Here is a 5993-nt window from a genome sequence, read left to right as displayed (position 1 = left end):
AAACCAGTTTTCAAAAATAGTTGTAATGTTCCTATGGCCTTCACTTCTAATTCCCGATCATCCCCAACTTTAAGTGTTCTTTGGTTTCTTCCCAGCTTCCGGATTGTAAGGAATCCCTGAAGTGAATTGGTTACATGAACCATAGAACCAGAATCAAACCACCAAGAATTAGCAGGAACATTTAAATTAAAGGACTCAAGTATCATGAAAAAATCGTTACCTTTCTTAGCCAGCCACTCCTTAAAGTCAGGGCATTCCTTTTGCTTATGTCCTGTTTTCTTACAGAACTTGCAATAGGGTTTGCCTAAGGAGTTCTTAGAGCTGGAAGGTGCACTTGTATTAGGATTTGGATTTGGCTTTTGAACCTTAGAAGCATCCTTTCTTTGATAAGAGTTCTTCCTCTTCTTTGAGCTGGAAGTGGTGAAGTTAGCAACATCAGTAGTGCGATCCATCTTCATACGCTCTTCCTCCTGCACGCACATAGCGATCAGCTCACTCATCGTCCATTTGTCCTTCTGAGTGTTGTAATTGATCTTGAAAGCTTCATAGGACGAAGGAAGCGAAGTGATGATGAAGTGAACGAGAAAACCATCACTGATTTCCATCTCTAGGCCCTTCAGCTTATTGGCCATATCATGCATCATCATGATGTGTTCGCGAATGCCGCTCCTCCCATCATACTTAGTTGTCACCAGCTTGAGGATAAGAGTGCTAGCGTGTGCTTTTGATGTTCCCTTGAATTGATCCTCCACAGAAGCCAGATAGGTTTTAGCATTTTCAGAATCAGGAATGGCTCCTCTGATTGAGTTATGAATAGACTGCTTCATGAACATGAGAGACATGCGGTTACACCTAGTCCATTTATCATGGACTATCTGCTCAGCAGCAGTACTGGTGGCGGTAAGGTCCGCTGGCTTATTCTCTCTTAGGGCATAATCAAAGTCCAGCAGCCCAAGCGTAAGCATGAGAGCATCCTTCCATTCAGCAAAGTTATCACCAGTCAAAGGTGGAATCCCGCAATTGGGTGCTGATAATGGAAATAAGATGAGCAAGTTATGATACAAAAGAAGAAATCCTAATGTGATCTAATGGGCTTGTTACACTAAGGCAGGCATAAATAATGACCATTATAATTATGAAGCTGTGATAATGTCCATTACTAACATCAAAATAATAGACTTAGTAAAATTCTACTTAAACGAAGACAAATCAGCTTTGGCCAGAAGTGTAATCATTTAAGTATGTGTGCAAAGCAATCGTGACAAATCAGCTTTGGCCAGAAATGAGACAATCACTTTAGTTATGCACTTGTCAAGCATGCTAAACATAAATGAATTAAATCAGCTTTGGCCAGAATTAAGACATTTCAGGTTTGTAATGCATGCTTAACATAGCCTTTTATAATACTTGAACAATAAATAGATGTATTAAATCAGCTTTGGCCAGAATTAATACATCAGAAGCTCATCCAAGTTAAGCTATTTTGGTTTTGTAAAATTATCTGATTCTGATTAATGAATTAAGTATTAACAAAACCAAGTATTTAATAGCAAACCACCTGTTAGCGCGGATCGAACTCCGCGGTGAGTTCGCTGGGGGGTGCGGGGAACAGCGTGCCCCCGCCCGGGGTTCGGGGCGGGAGCCCCGAAAAAATTTTTAGTTCATTTTTAAACAGCTTAAGTTTTGAGATTTCGAGTCATGGTCTCGAGTCGCAACCTTAGTCTCGAGTCGCAACCTTAGTCTCGAGTCGCAACCGTAGTCTCGACTAATCACGTTATGGTTGCGAGTCGCAACCTCATGGTTGCGAGTAGCAACCTCATGGTTGCGAGTAGCAACCTCATGGTTTCGATCAATCACGTTATGGTTGCGAGTCGCAATCTCATGGTTGCGATAAATCACGTTATGGTTGCGAGTCGCAACCTCATGGTTGCGATAAATCACGTTATGGTTGCGAGTCGCAACCTTATGGTTGCGAGTAGCAACCTCATGGTTGCGAGTAGCAACCTCATGGTTGCGAGTAGCAACCTCGTTAACAGCTGTTTTGTGATAATAACTGAAAACTCGAAATTTAAGGGATTGTGGGATAATGTTTCCTGTTTTAATGCTGATCTAAACTTATCAAAATATTTCGAAAATAATAACTGATATCTCTTTAACAGTTTTCGGAATTTTATTAGATAAAAATAAGATCAAAAACAGGAAAAACACCCACTAATCTAAATTATATTCCAAATCTTAGGGAATTTTCGAGTTTTCTTAGAACATTATGATGAACCCTAACATAGTAAGAACATAATCTGGAAATCCGAAACCTGATTTTAATGGTTTTGTAAGGGATTTCGTGATAATAAGTTTAATCTTTATAATTTCGAGTCGGTTTATCAATTAACAGTTTCCGAAAACAGGGATTTCGGTCACAAACAACCCGAAAACAGTTTTGATTTTAATGACTTAAAAAACTTCCGTTTTCCAGATTTTTGATCCAAGAATAATGGATACGAAAACAGAACTGGTTTATCAACATATGCTCTGATACCACATGTTGGATCAGTTCTGTTTTAAACATAATGGAAAACATGAATAATACCTGTTACAGCAGACAGGCCAGTAGAGAATCCAGTCAGAGATGCAGCCATTGAGTTCGACATGATTGTCAGGATGATCTGGTTCCTCCTTGGGGTGTAAGTTATGATGGTGATGAAAACCGAAGTAGGGTAATTTCGGTTAGGGGAGAGAGTCACGAATTCTTGATGTTAATGAGGGTTGTGATTGTGTAATGTGTGTAACCCTTTAACTCTCTAATAAGCCCCTTATTTATACACCCAAGAGGAAACCCAATTAGTTAATAAGGGTAATATGGTCCATCAACAATTACCAACTAATTATTAATAGGTTAATAAATATATTTTGATCTAATATAATATAAATGATTATATAGGCTACAAGATTAAATATTACATTTATATATTTAATCTCACATTCTCCGCATTAACATGTCGCAACTTCAGTGTTAGTGGTCGTTGACAGTGTTGTGGCCTTGGTACTATATGTTACGGTTTTACGCCCCCACCGCAACACGGGGATTAATACTAGTTTTAAGTTTAATTAGGTGGTGGCATTGTTGCATAAAAACATACTGGTGATAGTTAATGTTAGCTAAGAGTTTGAAACTTATATGATTTTAATAAATTATGCATTCTAAACAACTATCAAATAGTAAAGAACGTAAAATGATAAAAATAGATGAAGAATTGTCGCCATACTAATGAAACTTAAAAAAATAAGATCATTTTAGAGCATTCACATCCATATCTTACAGCATTCACATCTATGACATTACAGCATTCACATCTATGACATCAAATTCTGTGTGTGATGTCTTTAAAATATAAAGAGTATAAAAAGTGGTTGTGAGTGAAGGGGAGAGAAAATGCTATTGTTCATTTGTATATTTGGGGGGACACCGTTCAACCCTTGTAATTTTTTTAATATGTTTTGAAAGTGGTTGTGAGTGGAGGAGAGAGAAAAAGAAATGATAAAGGTATCAAAAATATTATTTAATTAAAAATAAGAGAGAAAATGTAGTATTTTTTACTTTAATTTAGGATGAAAATATGGTGGGATGGATGTGAATGCTCTTAGATGCTGATATAGTAACAGTACATGATGCTAGATACAGACATATAGTACATATAGGGGTACACGAAGCTAGATACAGTACATGATGCATTCTATACAAGTATATAATATTACTAAGTTTTTATTTGTGACATCCCGAAAAATCAGGTACTGTAACACCCTTAATAATTTAACATAATATATCGGAATGTTTCATGATACTTTATGAAATCAGAGTTTACAAAAGTATTTACCGTTTTAAACCATACATACTAGTGAAATTTTCCAAACATGTTTAAGATGGTACAAAATTCATTTAGAAGCCATCCCTACTAATCAACTAACAACTAGCTAAAGGATTCAAAGCACCATCAACCAAAAGTATTTATGACATGTTTAAAGTTTAGACAAAATTATATTCATGCGGAAGCTTCAATTTGCGTGTTCGGTTCTTGACAAGGTGCTTGATCATCATCCGAGAGAGATTTATTTGTACCTAAAGTCAAACACTAAAAACCGTTAGTTTCGACTTAGTATATAATGTATAAACAAGTTTGACAACACGAGTGGCCCTAAAATACAAGTTTTTCCTGGGTTCCACCGTAAATTACGGTGTCACCGTAAATTACGGTGGACCTGGAATGATTATGGTTCTGCCGTAACTCAGGAGGTTCTCACCGTAACAGTTTGAGCTCCACCGTAAATTACGGTGGAACCGTAATTTACGGTGGGCTCTGCACATTTACCCTTTTTCTATTTTTCAACTTTACAAGTTCGTAACTTTTTACTCGCTTATCCGATTTAACCGATTCTTCTTGCTATGAGTCCGTAATAAAACCTCGGACTTAATCATGTAAATTTTACATTGCGGAAACCGAGATACCCACAATTTGGTTCCCAAATTTCCTTATTTCCGTTATTCGACCCATTAGTATGAGTGCATAGCATCTCTTTTCATTCTTAAAACCTTTTCAACATATTTACCCAAATACCCGGGCTCACATACTTGGTGTTTTCACGCCAATTCCCTGGCTTTGCACTTCCTCTAAAACTATTACTTGATTGTTCGGAATTCAAGCATTCCGTTTCAACAATCCTTTTTCCTTTAACATCATTGTTCGACCCATATCCCGGGTTCTTATACTTAGATTCACTATCACCAAATCATTAGCATGGTGCAATTTATCATTTATCTAGATATGAGACTTTCAAATCGCTACTTCCGTGACTATTTTAAAACATCATTTTGACCCGTTTTGCCATTTAGTGAAAACCATCACTTCAATGACTAACCCAACTAAATACCGAGTTCTTGTTTTGACCCGTTTGATAGTCGAGTGCACTTCGGCACTTAGCGACACATCAAACGCATCCTTTACACTACAACATCAATTACATTTCAAACCAAAGTAAATAAACTTAATTTGACGAGACTAAAGTCGCGTACCTTCAAAGCACACCTTTTCCGCGGGTATCACCTCCGGCGTGTCCACTTGACGTCCCGGATTCCTTGCCTAAAGAGCCCAATTCATAAAAGATTAGAACTCTTTTTCATAAGCTTTAACGCATTCATTCATTACATATGTAAATCTGCGTTTTTAGCAATTTTTAACATTCTAATCCTCATTTAGGCGTTTTATCAAACACCTTGCGGGTCAGATTTTTACATGATCTAAACCAAGTTCATAACTTGAATTTATCACTCAAATTAACTTCAATTAGACATTATACACATATTTTAACATCAACAATTTCAGAGATTATCTCCAAATTTCAATTTTCACTAGAACAAGAGTCTTAATCCTAGTGTTTATCAAGTTCTACTAACTTACTAATCACCCACTATAGTGATTTTGATTTCTACAACTAACATGCAAGATTTTAACAAGAAATCATCTAGGGTTTGTCCCTAGACTTCACATTACTTCCAATTTCATGTTTTACAACACATAATCAAGCTCAACATTCGATTTCAATCTCATGGCAGAATTTGAATTGTATCAAAATAACTTAATTTGACATACCTTATGACCTTCTTGACGAGGAGATCACGATTCTATGTTTAGATTTCGATTTCAACTGAATTTTGGCCTTCAATTTGAGGGTTTTGTAGATTTTTAGGTTTTGGAGGTGTGGGTGTCGCCCCCTTCCCTCTGTTGATCGACCAGACCTCTTTTGAGGTGTTTGGTTTGTTTTATTTTTTTAATATTAGCATTTTAAGTTTCTATTTTAACAACTTTAGTCCCCCCACTCTTATTTGGTTTATTTTCTTGATCTTTTAACTCATTCAAGTGTTACTACAAGACCCTTAACTAACGAGGTTATTTATCCTAGTTAGTTTATTCTTGTTTATCATGCACTTTATATTTCTAGTA

At 36.5% G+C, this 5993-nt stretch overlaps 1 long non-coding RNA gene across 1 annotated transcript; it reads right to left on the bottom strand.

Moving 5' to 3' along the window:
• Positions 1-3837: 3837 nt before the first annotated feature.
• LOC110917390 lies at positions 3838-5764 on the bottom strand. The gene is made up of 3 exons (XR_002580533.2): positions 5643-5764; positions 5066-5132; positions 3838-4114 (listed from the first exon to the last, which is right to left on the bottom strand). It is a non-coding gene; the product is annotated as an uncharacterized LOC110917390 (long non-coding RNA).
• Positions 5765-5993: the final 229 nt, after the last annotated feature.

The sequence above is a fragment of the Helianthus annuus genome, chromosome 16 (assembly GCF_002127325.2).
Source record: "Helianthus annuus cultivar XRQ/B chromosome 16, HanXRQr2.0-SUNRISE, whole genome shotgun sequence".
NCBI lineage: Eukaryota > Viridiplantae > Streptophyta > Magnoliopsida > Asterales > Asteraceae > Helianthus > Helianthus annuus.
This window is presented reverse-complemented; position numbering and strand designations above follow the sequence as displayed.